The sequence below is a fragment of the Dipodomys spectabilis genome, unplaced genomic scaffold, assembly GCF_019054845.1.
Source record: "Dipodomys spectabilis isolate Male_0828 unplaced genomic scaffold, ASM1905484v1 ptg000193l, whole genome shotgun sequence".
Classification (NCBI taxonomy): domain Eukaryota; kingdom Metazoa; phylum Chordata; class Mammalia; order Rodentia; family Heteromyidae; genus Dipodomys; species Dipodomys spectabilis.
In genome coordinates this window covers 3621127-3640298 of record NW_024870870.1, presented here as the reverse complement: position 1 = coordinate 3640298, position 19172 = coordinate 3621127, and the positions used below count along the sequence as shown (strand labels likewise).

The 19172-nt window shown below is 37.6% G+C and overlaps 1 non-coding gene across 1 annotated transcript; it reads right to left on the bottom strand.

Moving 5' to 3' along the window:
- Nucleotides 1–4264: 4264 nt before the first annotated feature.
- Nucleotides 4265–4371, bottom strand: LOC122121691. The gene has a single exon (XR_006150014.1). It is a non-coding gene; the product is annotated as a U6 spliceosomal RNA (small nuclear RNA).
- Nucleotides 4372–19172: the final 14801 nt, after the last annotated feature.

Sequence of the window (19172 nt, the reverse complement as noted above, 5' to 3'; positions counted from 1 at the left end):
CAGGCTGGCTTCGAACCAATTTGCAGATCAATGAGCCTCATAAAAGGCCACCTTCCTCCAGTTTAAAGCAACAAGGTGGTCAACATAGAAGTAACTTTTAAGCATGTTCTTATCTGAATCTAATTAAGAGCCAAATTACTTCTGACAAACTTACAAAGATCCTCACTCTTTTTTGGGGGGGCTGCTGGGACCTGTTAAAAAAAAAAAACCTATGAGTGCAAACAAATACGAATGAAGCAATTATTTCGGTAATCCTAACTTTTCCTTTTGCACTTTGAGGCAAATATTTAGAACAATTTTACTTTTAAACTTTATATACAGAAATCCATTCCTAATTTTTAAGCCTCCTATTAATCTGTTTTAATATTCTATACTTTAGTTTTTATTTGCATTTTGAAAAATTCCTTGAGCTCTTGAGGCTAGGTGTCACTCATTTCCTCTTGGCTTCTTGTTTTAAAACAGATACACATTAAAACTTTTAAACTTAAATAATTTTTTCTTAATGCAAAAATTACAATCACCGTCATTGTACCAAAAAGCTAGAATTAACACCTTGATGCCTTAAAAAAAAACATATCCACTGGCAGAATATCATTGAGAGAAAATCACATACAAATAAAATTTTTTTTTTATTTTTTTATTTTATTTATTTTATTTATTTATTTTATTTTATTTTATTTTATTTGAAAACATACTGTACAGAGGGGTTACAATTACATGGGCAGGAAAATGCATACATTTCTTACCAAGCATTGCAGCCTCCTCCTTTGTTTACCCTTCACCTCCCTTCCCAGCCTCCCCCCTCCCCCCCACCCAATCATACCCCCCCTCCCTCCCCCCCACCGACATTGTAAAGCTGGTTTTGACATGACATTTTGTACTTCTCATTGTTGCAACAGGTCCACCTGAATCCTTAAACGACTTGTTTGTCCCCGTCTCCTCCACATGTTATACTGACATCAAATATAGTGAAAGCGGGGGTTACACTGTGGGGGAGGGACATACAAAGCAACAAAGAAATAATATTATAAATGCGTTAGAAACACATGCATGAATGAAACAAAAACATTAAAATACATATTTGAGGGTTCGTTTTCCTAACATCACATTCTCTGACTTTTTCCGCTTGACTCATACCTATACTAGATATTGCAAATAAGGGAAACCATGGGACCTATGTTTCTTTGGGCCTGGCTTACTTCACTTAATATAATTTTTTCCAAGCCTTTCCATTTCCTAACAAATGGGGCAATGTCATTCTTTCTGATGGAGGCATAGAATTCCATTGTGTATATATGCCACATCTTCTTGATCCATTCATCTACTGAGGGGCATCTGGGTTGGTTCCATATCTTAGCTATGGTAAATAATGCTGCAATAAACATAGTTGTGCTGGTAGCTTTAGTGTGGCCTTGTTTGTGGTCATTTGGGTAAATGCCCAAAAGTGGGATTGCTGGGTCATTGGGGAGCTCTATATGGAGTCTTTTGAGGAACCTCCATACTGCTTTCCAAAGTGGTTGAACAAGTTTACATTCCCACCAACAATGAAGTAAGGTTCCTTTCTGTCCACATCCCCTCCAGCATCTGTTGTTGTTAGAGTTCTTGATTTTTGCTGTTCTAACTGGAGTGAGGTGATATCTCAATGTTGTTTTGATATGCATTTCTTTTATGGCTAGGGATGTTGAACATTTCTTCATGTGTCTATTGGCCATCCTTCTTTCTTCTTCAGAGAAGCTTCTCTTTAGGTCTTTCGCCCACTTACTTATTGGGCAGTTGTTTCTTTGAGGATTTGTTGTTGGGTGGTTTAATTTTTTGAGTTCCAAGTATATTTTAGATATGAGACCCTTGTCCATTGTATGGCTAGTAAAGATCTTCTCCCAATCCGTGGGCTTTCTATTGATCTTGGTAGCTATGTCATTTGCCCTGCAGAAGCTCTGCAACCTTATACAATCCCATTTGTCCAACCTTTCTTTGATTTGTTGTGTTTCCGGGTCTCTATTCAGAAAATTTCGGCCTGAGCCGAGGAGACCCAGGGTTTCTCCTATTCCATCCTGTAATGTTTTCAGAGTGTCTGCTTTGAGTTCAAGGTCTTTGATCCATTTGGAGTTGATTCTGGTGCAGGGTGATATATAAGGATCTAGCTTTAGTTTTCTACATGTAGTTAACCAGTTTTGCCAGCACCATTTACTGAAGAGGCTGTCTGTCTTCCATTCTATTGTTTTAGCTCCCTTATCGAAGATTAGATGGCTATAGGTCTGTAGGCTCATTTCTGGGTTTTCAATTCTATTCCATTGGTCCTGAGGTCTGTTCTTATGCCAATACCAAGCTGTTTTGATTACTATGGCTTTATAGTAGAGTTTGAAATTTGGTATTGATATTCCTCCAGCAGTGTTCTTTCCGTTGAGGAGCGTTTTTGCTATTCGGGGTCTTTTATTGTTCCATATGAATTTTTGGATTGCCTCTTCTATTTCCTTGAAGAATGAGGGTGGAATTTTGATAGGTATTGCGTTCAATTTGTAGATAGCCTTGGGAAGTATTGCCATTTTCACAATGTTAATCTTTCCAATCCAGGAGCATGGGAGGTTTTGCCATTTTTTAAGTTCTGTGTTGATTTCCCTTTTCAAGATTTTAAAGTTTTCATCATAGAGGTCCCTCACTTCTTTAGTTAACTCCTAGGTATTTTATTTTTTGTGGGGCTATTACAAATGGAGTTGCTTTCCTAATTTCAGCCACACTTTTCTCATTGTTGGCATACAGAAATGCCATTGATTTTTGGGGGTTAATTTTATAACCTGCTACTTTGCCAAAGTTTTGAATGAGCTTGAGTAATTTGGGAGTGGAGTCTATGGGATTCTTTAAATACAAGATCATGTCATCTGCAAAGAGGGAGAGTTTTATTTCTTCTTTCCCAATTTGGATCCCCTTTATGTCTGAATCTTGCCTTATTGCTGTAGCTAGGCATTCTAATACTAGATTGAAGAGAAGTGGAGAGAGTGGGCATCCTTGTCTTGTTCCTGAGTTAAGAGGAAATGGCTTTAGTTTTTCACCATTGAGTATAATGCTCTACTTTACCCAAGATTTTGAGTTCCCCCTCCCAGGTTAGTTTACTGGGACGGTGATCTGCTTTGAGAATCACAAAAGAGGGGGATGCAGTGATGAGGCCAGGTTCTTGTTAGAGTTGAGGCCTTTCAACAGACAGTAGCTTTTCCCTGGGGCTATTTTGTGAAAAAAACTCACAGCACCCAGCCTGGAGCCATTCTCAGGGTTTCTGTTTTTTCAATTGATTGTGGTGGCTGCTAGAGGGAGGGGCAGCCTCTGGCTCTGGTTACCCAGTGAGGAGAGCCACTTTAATGGCTGGCGCCTGAGCTGGGTGACTTTTCCCTGGATGGAACTGAGTCTGTGAGGTCACTTCACCGTTAAGTTCTTGTGACCTGCTAAATGACTTGTTTTATTCCAAGGCCTGAGCTGGAGCTAGCCGCTCCTCCGAGCTTTGTCGGTATCCAAGATGGAGATCACCGGTGCTGGGGGGGAGGGTTGGCCTTCCCTCCTCTGCTCCCTGAAAAGGAGTGAGGACGTTGGGCTTCTACTCACGCCGAGTCTTGGATCCTGAGTCATCTCTGGTCTGCAAAGTGCAGAATGAAGATGTCCGCTCCTTGTCGGTTCTTGCTGGTGTTGAGTAGAATCCGCTCGTCCGCTGCGTCTGGCTCCTTCGTCCCGGACTGTGTCTCCGGTATGACCCCGCGGTGGTGGTCACCGCTGCGACCCTGTCGCTGCAGCGACAGCTGCTGGCAAGCGCTCAGATGTGTCTGCTTGGCTTCCCCTCTCCTGACTAACTCTCTGTCCTGTGATGGCACACTTGGTGGGATTCTCTGGCTTGGGACTGTTCACTGGAACTCTGAAACTGCTTTCTATGCAAGAGCTTGTTCAGATTCCAGCTTCTCCTCCACCATCTTCCCGGAACTCCTTTACCACGTTTTCTTGATCCATTCATCTACTGACGGGCATCTGGATTGGTTCCATATCTTAGCTATGGTAAATAATGTTGCAATAAACATAGTTGTGCTGGTAGTTTTAATATGGTCTTATTTGTGATCCTTTGGGTAAATGAACAAAAGTGGGATTGCTGGGTTATAGGGGAGCTTTATGTGGAGTCGTTTGAGGAAACTCCATACTGCTTTCCAAAGTGGTTGAAGAACTTTACACTCCCACCAAGAATGCAGTAGGGTTCCCTTGTGGCCCCATCCCCTCCAGCATTTGTTGTTGTAAAAATATGGATTGCTTCACGAATTTGGAAGTCATCCATGTGCAGGGACAATGCTAATCCTCTCTGTATCATTCCGATGTTAGTGTATGGGCTGCTGGATTAAGCACAGTACATTTTTTATATAGAAGCTGTAATTGATTTTCTTAGTCAATTCCACAAAAAAGTAAGTTCAAAAGAATTGTCATGAAATTTTAAAATCATGCAGTTCTTACATAAGCACACATTTTTGATGTTGGCATAATTTGTGGAGGGGAAGGGGAAAATGTTTAAATAGGGATACAAGTAGACCCATTGCAACAATGAAAGGAACTTTACAACTTTGGCATCTCTACTACTGCCATACCTGCAGATTGTAACTTGATTGCTTCTTTTGAGGTAAGTATCACTATACCTGGGTCTGCTTGGACTGTGGTCCTCCTAACACAAGCAAAACACATAGCACCCATCAAACTCTAACAGAGTTTCTGAAACTTCTTGTTTTTTTTTTTTTTTTTGGTTTGGGCTTGCCTGGAACTGCAATTCTCTAATCTCTGTTTTCTAAGTAGATAATATTACAGGTTTGAGCCACTTTATCCAGTAAAAGTATGCAATTTCAAGATATCTTGATATTGCCTATATTTGTGCTTAACATATATAGCTAACCTTAATTTTCTCCCTCTTTTGTTCAATACTCTGAGTTGAAAACATTGACTTTCTTAATATACATGGCTTTGTTTTGGGTGGAATCCCATCACAATCCAAAAAATCTCCCAAAAGTTTATGTCGAATCATGGAAAAGAAGGCTTCAGGTTGGAAAAAAAAAAAACAAAAAAAACCCCAATGATCCTTAACTTATAATTGCAGTATACTTATAGTGTTAGTCAATACTTTCTGAAGTATGAGAAGAGAAGGAAGATAGAAATGTGAAAGATGTCAGATCTCTGGAATTTCTGTAGTTGTCACTTCATGTTATATTCTTCCTTAAAACTTGCTTTATTAAAACCCTCTGGGTTGATATTAGTTGGACTGTTTGGTAACCTTACCCAAGAAATGAAGCTGAGGGCTGGGAAGGTGGCTCAGTGGTAGAGTGCTTCCCTTGCATGCATGAGACCTGGGTTCGATTCCTCAGCACCACATAAGCAAAAAGAAAAAACCGGAAGTGGTACTGTGGCTCAAGTGGTAGAGCGCTAGCCTTGAGCTGATGAGCTGAGGGACAGCACCCAGGCCCAGAGTTCAGGCCCCACGACCGGACCCCCCCCAAAAAATTTTTGGGCTGGGAAGGTGGCTCAGTGGTAGAGCACTTGCCTTGCATGCTCGAGGCCCTGGGTTCGATTCCTCAGTACCACATAAGAAAAAAGCCGGAAGTGGCACTGTGGCTCAAGTGGTAGAGCGCTAGCCTTGAGCTGAAGAGCTGAGGGACAGCGCCCAGGCCCAGAGTTAAGGCCCCACGACCGGACCCAAAAAAAAAAAAAGAAATGAAGCTGATTTTAGAAGGCTGATGATTTGGTAAATAAAGGAATAATGAGAATGAGCACTGATATTGTCACAGAATGGCCGACCAGGTTCATTGCTGAACAGCAAAAGAAAGCAGTTTCAAGTCCGATAATGCACATTCGAACATATATAGATAGATACATATATGTATACATATACAAACATACATGAAAAAGTATATATCCAGTAGAATATAGAGAGAAAGTTGGTGTGACAAGTATTAAACTATATCAAACTGGTTGCAGGAAAGGTCCAGTAAAATATCAATAGTTTAGCATAGATTTTGCATAGATTTGTAAAGGATGAAAATTCTTTCCTCATTTTATACTTTACAAATATCTTTAGTACGTTTTAAGTTTTTTTATATTGTAGTTGGAGCACCTATATAATGCTGAGAATTGGAATTACATAAAGTATGCAACATGAATAGGCCAGCCAGTATAGGAAAGTTCATGAGATTCTTATTTCCAATTAACCACCAGGAGAAATGGAGTTCCAGTTCAGATTTTATGTAGAGCACTGGCCTTGAACACAAAAGCACCAGTCAGGCTGTGAGTTTAAGCCCTAGGATCTACAGAAACAAAAACACAAAATATAACTTGGACTTAGATATTTTATAATGAAGCATTTTTATGTACTCTGCATTGTTAGAAAGACTAGATTTCTGTGTTAGCTTTATAACCTATCATAATAAGTGATATTGTCCATTTATTAAGCAGAAAGGCTTACTCAGATTTATAAGTTTGAAGGTTTCAGTGTAAGTGTATGTTCAGTTGGTTTTATTGCTTTGGTGGCCTGTGACAAGACAATGTCAAGGTGAGGAGTATGTCAAAAAGAAATGTTTTTGACCTAGAATGATTAAAAGAGAAAAAAAGAAAGTAGATGAGTGTGCATGTTCTCAGAGGTTTCACTCTGAAGAACTTAATCTCCAGAAGAACTATTCAGGTATTCTCCACAGTCTGGGAGGAAATGGAAAGTCATTTTTCTTTAACACATAGGTCTTTCTGGGGCATTCTGAATTCAAATGGCAACATCCTCACCAATGATAATGAATTGTCCAGGGGTGGAATAGATATTGCTATAAATTCCAACCAGATCGCAGCAGACTAAATATTTTATGGAATCCCTATTAAAATAATTTCTTGCAGACTGACTGGGTCTTCATACTACATATTTGTATATCGGTGTGTATGTGTGGGTTTGAATAAACTAATACAGCAATGTAGCAAATTAAAGTATTAGTAAGGCCTTTCTCTTCTCATATCATGAAAGCCTACCACAATTCTCAATCAAATCCCATTCAAGATTCAAACATTAATGCTCTCTCAAAAGTTCTGTATGCAAACCCAGGTACATTCACTTCATTTAAGACGGCAATGATATATGAAAATTTTAAGTCTACCATGGAAAAAAATTATATTAAGCAAAGTTAGCCAGGCCCAAAGAAACTTAGGTCCCATGGTTTCCCTTAATTGCAATAACTACTATATGTCTGAGTCATGCAGAAAACGTCAGATAAGTTGATGTTAGGGAAATGAACCCTAATATATGTATTCAAATGTTTTTTTTTTTTTATTTCAGGTGATTGTTTCTAACACATTTATAAGATTATTTTTTTGTTGCTTTGTATGTCCCTCCCCCATGGTATAACCCCTGCTTTCACTGTATTTGAGGTTGGTATAATTTGTGAAGGGGAAGGGAAAAAAGAAATGTTTAAATAGGGGTACAGGTGGATCCATTCCAACAATGAGATGTACAAGTCGTTATATGGAAAAACGAACTTTACAACTTTGGTGGGGGCAGGGAGGAGGATTAGGTGGAGGGGCAGGGGAGGGAGAATGGGAAGGGATGGGAAGGGGAAACAAAGGAGGAGGCTAGAATGCTTGATAAGAAATGTACTCATTATCTTGCCCATGTAATTGTAACCCCTCTGTACAGTATTTTCACAAGAAAAAAAGAAAAAAAGCAAAATTTAAGTCTTCCAATTACGTTGTCACCAAGGAAACATGTACAATATTTCCTTAAAAAGTATCTAGATTGTAGAACACTTTAGCCAGAAAATTAAAGGAGTATACATTATAGGATTTAATTTAAATATTTAGTCACTGAAATGGATATTCTATATCCACAACTTAGAGCCCCTTCAAAATACATAATTGCAAACCTCATCTATTACCATCTTCCGTGAAGACAGTCCTTGCTGAAAACGAACCAAATGTGGTAAACCAATTAAAATGTACGCCTTTGTCAAATGTTGTTGTTTTAAAGCATGGAAGTGATAGAACAATTAATGCCAGTGAACAGCTGGTTCTAAGGAGTATGGAAAGGGATTACTTTGGACTCTAGGTGGAAAAATCCACAGATGTTTTAGATTGTGCTTCATTTTGGCATTTGTGAGATATATTTTGGAAAGCACAATGAATGAAAGCATGTTGTTTTATAAAGATTTGCTGACTGACAAACCAGGGAAAGAAAACTTATTGAAATGTTTCAAATGAGAAGACAGACAATAGGGTGGGTAAGATGTGGTATGCAGCTTTAAATACAGACTGAAGCAAAGCAAATAATGGGAAAATTTTTTTCCTTAAAAGCTTTCTGGGTGTATTGTGCTATACACTATAATGATGAAATGATCATTTCTTTGGAAAAGTCATGAAAAAACATTGTCACCTGTTGAATTTCTTTATAAAGTGAATCTTAATTGACAAGAATGAAGAAATTTAAATATGTTAATAAAACATTATTAAGTATTACTTTAATTTTTGATTAAAAGTTAAAGCAAACTGACAGACTATTAGTCCATTAAGATTTATGTTTCCTGTCATATTTATTTTCCTTTTGTTCCTCTTTTTTGGGTGGTGATATTTTTTTCAGAAAGGCAACCTAGTCTTAACCATTACCCACAAAATTTATCCTGTCAGAGAATCAGAGATTTTTTTTTATTAAATTAAGACAATAGTAGGCTCATTTTATGCCAAACCAAAATATAAACACCAAAATATTTTTCACTAAAAAAACCACTCATAAAAAATCATGAGGGGGAAAAGGCTCAGGAGGACCGGTATAATCCAGGCGCAGGAAGAAAGGCTTAGGAAAACACCTGAACATGTGGCATCCCAATGCATGGCAGCTGGTGCAAAATGCAAGTATCCCTTACATGGGGTGCCCTGGAGGTTCCAATCCTGGGTGTCCACCAACTTTGTGCCCACAACCTGTAAATCCAGCCATTCCTCCTGGTCCTGTTCCCGGGTGTCCCTTTCTCCAGGACCTCCCCAGGTGAACCCAGTTTTCTCTCCATGTGGGCCCTCTTACCCTGTGCCACAGCCACAGTATCCAGGATACCAACCCTAAGGTGCTTACACTCCCCATGCACACCACCTGCACCTGGCATATGTCCTGTGAATCCCCTGGCTTCTGGCATAGGCCCACGAGCCCCAACGGACAAGAAAATACTTAAGAAAATGAAGAAAACACATAAAAAGATGCACAAACACCACAAGCATGGCAAGCATTGTTCCTTTTCCTCCTCGTCTTCCAGCAGTGACTCTGACTGAATTCAGGGCCTGGACCCTCCCCTCAAGTCTCACCAGTTTTGCTCTCATCAAGCTTCTGCTGTGGTGTTGTACTAGGGGGAAATTAGCCCTCTGATTCCCACCCCACCCTCATCTGAGCCTTACCCTGCTGTTCAGACCTGACTGGCTAGGGAAATGGATAAAGTATTTTTGTGAGCTAGTAAAGACCATCTCCTTCCTTGTTGATTGATCTTTTGTTTTCTTTCTCTCTTTTTTTTTTTTTTTGGTTCGAGACTGGGACTCCAGCTCAGTACCTAATGCTTTTACTCATTGGCTAGCACTCTAAAAATTGAGCTGTGCCTCCAATCTCAAGAGCTGAAGACTTTAACAGAGGAGGAGTTTTTTGAAGATGGTGAAACCTGTGAGCTAAATGCTGAAGACAAGTTTAAATTCTGTAAAATGTGATTTTTTTTCCTTCCATTTCCGTTTGTAATACGTGTGGTTGGTGGAAATTTCATAATGATAAAAAAAACCTGTACTTTTTTTTTTATAAAGGTAGCATACTAGGATCATTTAGAGCTAGATATGTTCCCAGCAGGCCTCCTAATGATTTCATTAACTGCAAGGCTGCCTTGATTCAAAGCAAGAGTCCATTTGGTTGATGAACTTTCTGGAAATGTAATCTCTACTCCTTAGCTCAACATGCTAGCTCAGGTCCTACTCTCATTTTCCAATTCTCAGTCCAAATAAAGCTATTTTTTTCTGGTCAAAAAAAATAATGAGTACTTGGGGGAAGATGGAGGAGGAGAAGCTGGAGGGTAAACAAGTTCTTACATAGAAAGCAGTTTTAATGTTCCAGTGAACATTCCTAGGCTAGAGAGTCACACCAAGTGTGCCATCACAGTAAAGAGAGTTTGGCCAAAGAGGGAAAATCCAGGCAAGATGACAGATCTGAGCACTTGCCAGGAGCCACAGCTGAGGTGGCAGTTGGGACAGCGCCAGTGGCTGTAGCCCCCATCCCTACAGAGAGAGTCCACGACAAAGGCCCCAGATGTGGCCGGTGAGCCAATTCTACTCAACACCAGCAAGAACTAACAAGGAGCAGATATCTTCATCCTGCAGATCACAGACCAGAGACGACGCAGGAAACAACACTCTGGCATGAGTAGAATCCTGACATCCTCACTCCTTCTCAGGGAGCAGAGGAGGGAAGGCCACCCATCCTCCACTACCAGAGATCTCCATCTAAGATACTGACCTCCACAGGGCTGAGCAGATAACTCCAACTCAGGCCTTGGAAGAAAACAAGAGAGTCATTTAGTAGGTCACAGGAAGTAGACATGACCTGCCAGACTCAGCTCCACCGAGGGGAATGTCACCCCACCCAGCCAGTAGAACCAGTGTCCTCAGAGGAGTGATTTCCTTCACAGGGTAAACAGAGACAGAGGCTGCTCCTTTCTACAGCAGCCTAGACAAACAATTGAAACTCAGTAAAAAAAAAAAAAAAAAAAAAAAACCCTGAGAATGGGTTCCATGAGTGTTTCAGGAATTTCCCCACAGGGAAAAGCTACTATTTGCTGAAAGGCCTCAACCCTACCTCATCACGGCATTTCCACACTGAAGGAAACAGCCATCTCCCTCTTTTGTGATATTCAAAGCAGATCTCCCTTCCACTGAATAGCCTGGGAAGAGGATCACAAAATCCTGGGTAAAGCAGAGCATTTTTCTGCCAGCACGAAAATAATTGACTTAAGAAACCAGTCAAGCAAAAGGAAAACCAACACCACAAGCACACCAGAAACTCCACCAAGAGACTGGTTATGGACGCAGGGGAGATACAGGGTCTTCCCATACCCCATCCCCCGAAAAAAAACAAAAATCAAAGAACTCTTTTTTTAACCTTTTTTTCAATTTTTATTTTTTAAAAAAATGTTTGATGTTAATTTTTTTCTCATTATTTTTATTTCTGATGTGTGTGTGTGTGTGTGTGTGTGTGTGTGTGTGTGTGTGTGTGTGTGTGTGTGTGTGTGTGTTTAATCTCCTTTGACATTTTGGTCCTTTTTTATTGTTTTCATTTTTTTTCTCTCTTTTTTGTTTGATTTAATTGCTGTTCAGCTCATCCCCAGATACATACCTGTGGTCAATTACTAGAACTTATCCCCCATTGTGTACATACTTACTCCTGAAATTTATTACTCGATTCAAAACATCTTAAGCTTAATTTCTTTAATAGCAGTATTATCTCTTTATACCAATATAATTTTCAATTAACTAATTTTAATTTTCTTTTATTTTTTATTTTTTCATATTTCCTATCTATCCCTCCTCTCCTCTCATCCTATCCTTTTCTTCTCTCAATATCATTTCTTTAAACTTACATAATTTTGTGTTTCACTTCTTAGATTTAAATTTTTGTTTATCCATTTTTTCTTTATTTAAAAAAAAAATCTCTCTCCTATCATTCGGTCCAATCAATTTCCCTCTCAGAGATTAGGCCTTGTTCAAATTCACTCTTCTTTTACCTTTCCACATTCCTCTAATCCTAATTTTCTCCACAATTCTCCCTAAACCTAATAATTTCTGGTGTGTCAATTTTTTGACACACCTTTTTGCTTTTACTACCCCATTAGTCCATGGTTGTTTGATGATGAATAGATTATATCTGATGAACTAGATTGTATCTGCAGCCATTTTGACTGTGCAACTACAGGACTCCGGTTGATGCTTGCCTTAAAATAGTGGTCTAGCACAAAATTGGTTTTACTTTCATACCAAATGGGCAGAACAAGCCAGAAAACACAAGAAAAATGGCAAGTCCAGGTATATGAATTCCCACTCATGATAATCAGGTGACAGAATACTTAATGAATAATCCAGGAGAGAGCTCCCAAAAAGCTCTACAAGCACTACTGGTAAACATGGTGAATGAATAGATTGAAAACTTGTAAAGGACTCAGTGTGAGTGTGATAGAGAGCGAGAGGGGTCAAACCAAAGATTAATATAGGAATCTTGTGAGCATGAGGAAGCTACTCAAAGATTAATACAGGAATTGTATGAGCAGGTTGAGAACAGTCAAAGAGAAATACAGAAATCGCATGAGAAGGCTGAGATCAGTCAAAGAGAAAGACAGGAATTGCATGATCGTGAGGAAGCTGTTAAAAGAGTAATACAGGAATTGTGAAAGAGGGAAGAGAATAGAGCAAGATCAATAAAGGCCTCCATGAACAGACAGCTGAATGAATTCAGGGAGATCACAAAAGGAATGCTCAATGGAGCCCAAGAAAAGTAATGGGAGTCCAAGGAAACCATAACGAATCAACTAAATGATTTGAGAAGAAACACTGACCACCAAATTAAGGAAGTAAAGTTTATACAATACCCAAAACAAAGCTCCAACAAAGAATTTGAAGCCATCAAAACCAAACAATTAGAAGGAAAAGAAATAAAAACAAAGTAGAAAGTCTTGACAGTTGGTTAGACCATGCAGAAGATCGAATCTTGGGCATTGAAGACAGCCTAGATATTATAGAGAAAGAATGTATAACTATCCAAGACAAATCCAAGAAATATGATAGATCTATTCAACATTTGGAAAGCACCATCAGAAGGCCTAATCTGAGGATAATGGGTGTAGAGGAGCACCTAGAGACAGAAGTTAATGGTTAAAATTTATTTCACAGAATCGTAGCAGAGAACTTCCCAAACAAGCAAAAAGATAGGCCTATTCAGATACAAGAAGCTTTTAGAACCACCAAACCAGACTTACAAAAGATATGTGAAGATGTCCTACACATAGAAAACCAACAAGACCACAATAACGGCCAAGAAACAGGCTCCAAGTGAATAAAATTAGAATTTAACACCAAAAGCCACCAAAGAAAGTCCTCTAACACATGGAGGCTGAACAACACACTGTTGAATCACCAGTGGGTCATGGAAGAGATTAGAAAGGAAATGCAAATGTTCATGATATTCCACAAAAATGAAATCATATATTACCAGCTCCTCTTGGACACAGGAAATGCAGTACTCAGAGGCAATTTTATACCTCTGAGTTCCTACATCAACAAATTAGAGAGATCTGAAACCAACAATTTAAAGAGACATCTAACCTCATTGAAAAAGAGCAACCAATTAAAATCCTGTCCAGTAGATTGAAAGAAATAATTAAATCAGAATTAAACGAATTAGAATCAAAAAAAAAATAGAAAGAACCAACAAAACAGAGTTGGTTCTTTGAAAAAATTAACAAAAATTGACAGACACTTAGCAAATCTTATCAGAAAAAGAAGAGCACACACAGAAATAAACAAACTCAGAGATGTGAATGGAAACATCACCACAGAAAAAACCAAAATCCAGAACATTATAAGGGAATACTTCTTAAACTTTTATGCTAATAAGTTTGAGAACCTGGTAGAAATGGACCTTTTCCTAGCAAATATTGACATGCCAAAACTAAACCAAGATGAGTTAAATCAAATTAACAGGCCCATATCAAGCATTGAGATAGAAGCAGCAATAAGAGACCTCACATCTAAGGACAAATGGATTTACAGCGGAATTCTACAAGTCCTTCAAAGCAGAGCTCACACCAATATTCCTCCAACTCTTCAATGAAACTGAAAGAGAAAGGGCTCAATGGGACTCATTCTATGATGATATCATAACCCTCATCCCAAAACCAGGCAGGGACTCATCAAAGAAAGAGAACTAGAGACCCACTTCTTTGATGAACATTGATGCAAAACTTCTCAACAAAATTTTGGCCAATCGACTTCAACAATTCATCCAAAAAATCATACACCACGATCAAACATTATTCATTTCAGGGATGGAAAGCTAGTTCAATATACGCAAATCAATTAATATAATTCATCACATCAACAGGAGCAAAGATAAGAACCACATGGTTATCTCAATAGATGTAGAAAAAAGCGTCTGACAAGTTCCAAAACCCTTTTATGATGAAGGCTCTGGAAAAATTAGGAATCCAGGGAACATTCCTCAATACAATAAAGGCTGTATATGACAAACCTTCAGCCAGCATTATACTTAATTGTAAAAAAAACTAAAGCCATTTCCTCTTAGGAACTAGACAAGGATGTCCAATCTCTCTACTTCTCTTCAATTTAGTATTAGAATGCCTCGCTACAACAATAAGACAAGATGCAAACATTAAAGGATCCAAATAGGGAAAGATGAAATACAACTTTCGCTCTTTTCAGATGACATGATCTTATATTTAAAGAATCCCACAGAATTCACTCCCAAATTACTCATGCTGACTCAAAATTTTGGCAAAGTAGCAGGCTAGAAAAATTAACACTCAAAATCAATGGCTTTACTGTATGCCAACAATGAGAAAAGCGTGGCTGACATAAGGAAAGCAACTCCATTCGTAATAGCCTCACAAAAAATGAAATACATAGGAATTAGATTAACCAAAGAAGTGAAAAATCTATGATGAAAACTTTAAAAACCTGAAAAAGGAAATGAAAACATAACTTAGAAAGTGGGAAAATCCTCCCATGCTCCTGGATTAGAAGGATCAACATCATGAAAATGGCAATATTTCCCAAAGCTATGTACAAATTCAATGTGATACCTATGAATATTCCAACCTCATTCTTCAAAAAAATAGAAGAGGCAATCCAAAAATTCATATGGAACAATAAAAGACCCCGAATAAAAAAATGATCCTCAGAAAGAACAATGCCGGAGGAATATCAATACAAAATTTCAAACTCTACTACAAAGCCGTAATAATCAAAACAGCTTCATACTGGCACCAGAACAGATCTCAGGACCAATGCAATAGAACTGAAATCCTAGATATTAACTCACAGATATATAGCCATCTAATCTTCGATAAGAGAGCTAAAAAAAATAGAATGGAAGAAAGACAGCTTCTTCAGTAAGTGGCTGTCAAACAAAATTGGTTAATCACTTGTAGAAAACTAAAGCTAAATTCTTATATATCACCCTACACCAGAATCAACTCCAAATGGATCAAAGACCTAGAGTTACAGCATACACCCTAGGTCTCCTTGGCACAGGCCAAAATTTTCTTAATAGATACCCAGAAACACAACAAATCAAAGAAAGGTTGCACAAATGGGATTACATATAATTGTAGAGCTTCTGCATGGCAAAGGATAAAGCTAGCAAGATCAATAGAAAACCCATGGATTGGGAGAAGATCTTCATTAGCCATACAACAAACAAGGGTTTCATATCTAAAATATACCTGGAACTCACAAAAGTAAATCCAACAACAAATCCTCAAACAACTGCCCAATAAATAAGTGGGCTAAAGACTTAAAGAGAAACTTCTCTGAAGAGGAAAGAAGCATGGCTAATAGACACATGAAGACATACTCAACTTCCCTAATCATAAAAGAAATGCAAATCTAAACAGCATTGAGATACCACCTCACACCAGTTAGAATGGCTATAATCAAGAACTCTAATAACAACAGAAGCTGGAGGGAATGTGGACAGAAGGAAACCTTATTGTATTATCGGTGGGGGTGTAAACTTGTTCAACCACTTTGGAAAGTAGTATGGAGGCTCCTCAAAAAAATCCACATAGAGCTCCCCTATTTCCCAGCAATCCCACTTTTGGGCATTTACCAAAATGATCACAAACATAACCATACTAAAGCTACCAGCACAACTATGTTTATTGCAGCATTATTTACCATAGCTAAGATATGGAACCAACCCAGATGCCCCTCAGTAGATGAATGGATCAAGAAAATATGGTATAAATACACAATGGAATTCTATGCCTCCATCAGAAAGAATGACATTGCCCCATGTGTTAGGAAATGGAAAGACTTGGAAAAAATTATATTAAGTGAAGTAAGCGAGGTCCAAAGAAACATAGATCCCATGGTTTCCCTTATTTGCAATAACTAGTATATTTGTGAGACAAGCAGAAACGGTCAAATAAGTTGATATTAGGTGAAATGAACCCCAAGATAAGAACTCAAATGGTGTTTTTCTCTTGCTATTGTTTCTAGCATATTTCTAAGATGATGTCTTTGTTGCTTTGTATGTCCCTCCCCCATTGTATAACCCCAGTTTTCACTGTATTTGATGTTGGTATAATTTGTGGAGGAGAAGGGTAAAACAAATTCTTTAAATAGGGATACAGGTGGACTCATTGCAACAATCAGATGTACAACACGTTATGTCGGAAAACGAACTTTACAACTTTGGGTTGGTTTAGGGGTGGGGAGTTGGGAAGGGATGGTAAGGGGAAACAAAGGAGGGGGCAACAATGCTTGATAAGAAATGTAATCATTACCTTGTTCATGTAATTGTAACCCCTCTGTACGTATTTTCACAATAAAAAAATCATGAAATTTAAAGTAAAAACCCATGTCAATTTTTTGTTTTTTTTTGTGGTCATGCGGCTTAAACTTTGGGACTGAGCGCTGTCTCTCAGCTCTTCAGCTCATTGATACCACTGTACCACTTGAGCCACAGTGCTGTTTCTACTTTTCAAGTGGGTTATTGGAGATAAGAGTCTCACGGACTTTTCTGCCCAGGCTGGCTTTGAACCACTATCCTCATTAAGAGACTCCTGAGTAGCTAGGGTTGTAGGCATGAGCCACCAAAGCCCAGATCCAAGTCAATTTCTAAAAAGCAAGCTTATTGAAACTTCTGGCTTTTTCCAATAAACAATCTTACTTTTTAACATTAGTTTATAATTATGAGTTATTTTTAGATGTAACTGTGAACTTTTTAATAGAATCAAACATAATTTTTACTATTACTCAGTATTTCACAAAATCCACTCTAATTAGCTTTCCCCAAAGTAAATTATTACATACTACATTGCTCACTATTATTACACTCTATATTATATATAGTGTGAAGCGAAAATAATTTGGACCATTTCATATAAATTATTAGATGGTATTTTAGCATTATAAATTCACATCTGTGATTTTAAAAGAAGGAAAGAAGATTTTAGAGTTAAAATCAAATGTAAATGTGTACTGTGTCCTAATTAAAGCAAATTTATGAGTTCATACAGACAAAATTATTTTCTTTCCACTAAAGGCTTTGAAGTAATACTATTGGAAATAGTGAGACAAGAGGAGGAAGAATTCAAATCATGTCAAAGAATGTGTCTGTTATTCTGCTACCCCCTCCATTAAGAAGACCTACCTGGTCCCAGATGTCACAAAACTTCAAGTATCTCTCTTAGAAATATATTTGGAAAATTTCTAAATCACTGATTATTTATGTACTTTCTGTTATATGAAACAAAATATAGACACAAAACAACTGAAATAAAATGCACACATATGTTGAAGTCACCACAGCTGGAAAAACAACCAACAAATAGAACTCCCCCAGGAACAAAAACTTGTTGTGCTTGGTTGTTTTTAAGCACAAAAACCTCAAATACATGTTACCCTTGAGTAGATCCATAAAGATAACTGTGTCTCAGAAATATGGTTGTGTTATGAGAAGTACAAGTTGTCATGTCGAAAACAAACTTTACAACTTGTTGGGGGGGGGAGGATTGAGTGGGGGGGCGGGAGAATGGGAAGGGATGGGAAGATTAAACAAAGGAGGAGGCTACAATGCTTGATAAGAAATGTACTCACTATCTTGCTCAGGTAATTGTAACCCCTCTGTACAGTATTTTCACAATAAAAAATTATTAAAATTAAAATTAAAAAAAGAAATATGGTTGTGTTAATTTGTAATTAAATTCATCTAGATGAAGGTAATATAGCAAATCACATGAATGGATCAAGTTGTTTAAAACAAATGTGACTGTATGTGGAGTGGGAGCTGCACATATTAAAAGAATAAAATAACAAAAAACATGACATACTTAAAAAATTCAGAAATGCAATGAATAAGTCCAATAGTATCCATATTGAGACCTAAATCCTACTGATTTAACAAGAACAAAATATACAAATAATAGAATCTGAGCAGGGTACCTGAGTATAAATAATTTTAAACTACTCCAAATTGTAGAAGACTGAATGTAGGTTATCTAAAGGAAAACATCAACCCATGATATAAATGACACTAAATATTTCATGAAAAGATAGAAGTAGATTCTAGAAAATACTATTTTAATAAGTGATGATCAAAATCTTTTTAGTACTGACAAAATTACATACCCATTTAGTTAGATCCAAAAAAGACTCAAGATACTCAAGCTGATTTGAAATTTTGGCAAAGTAGCAGGATACAACTATATCATTAGTATGGATGTTGACTCTGGCATGAAATTAATTTCCTCTTTGATCTGATAAATGAATATATGAAAGAACAGAACTTCAGCTAAATATCAAGACAATAACCAGAAAAGTCATCATGCAAGCCGTATTGCAACTAGGATAAAAGAAGTATCAGTCATACTGATTCTGTATTTATTGTAAATGCTGATTTTTTTCATAAATTATTTACTTTAGCTTGCATTTTTAAAACATTGTGCTAATGATGTATATCTTGGTAACAAATTTTGGATTCCTCCTTCAATTTAGTTCTGAGTATAATGTCTCACTTCAGTTCTTAACCCATGAAATGATGTTGTTTACAAAACAACTGCTATTTATAATACACTATTTATAATACACAAAATCTCATAAGCATGACACCAGTAAGCATTGGTTAACATTTTGATATCATGGTCTCATGACTGATGAGGCTTATCTGTATGAGTATAATTGTACTTAGATTCCTCAGCCTAAATTTAACCACTGTTAAAAAATGCTTATATCTTTATTTCTCACCCATCGAAGATTAAACCTGAGTATAAATCCTAAGGAAAATGATAAGGTTAGGGTCTAGCTTTTCTAGATATAAAATAAACAAAATGCAGGGTAGAGTAACTCACTGGTTTAAAGTCAACCTATTTCTCCAAAACATTCTAAGCATT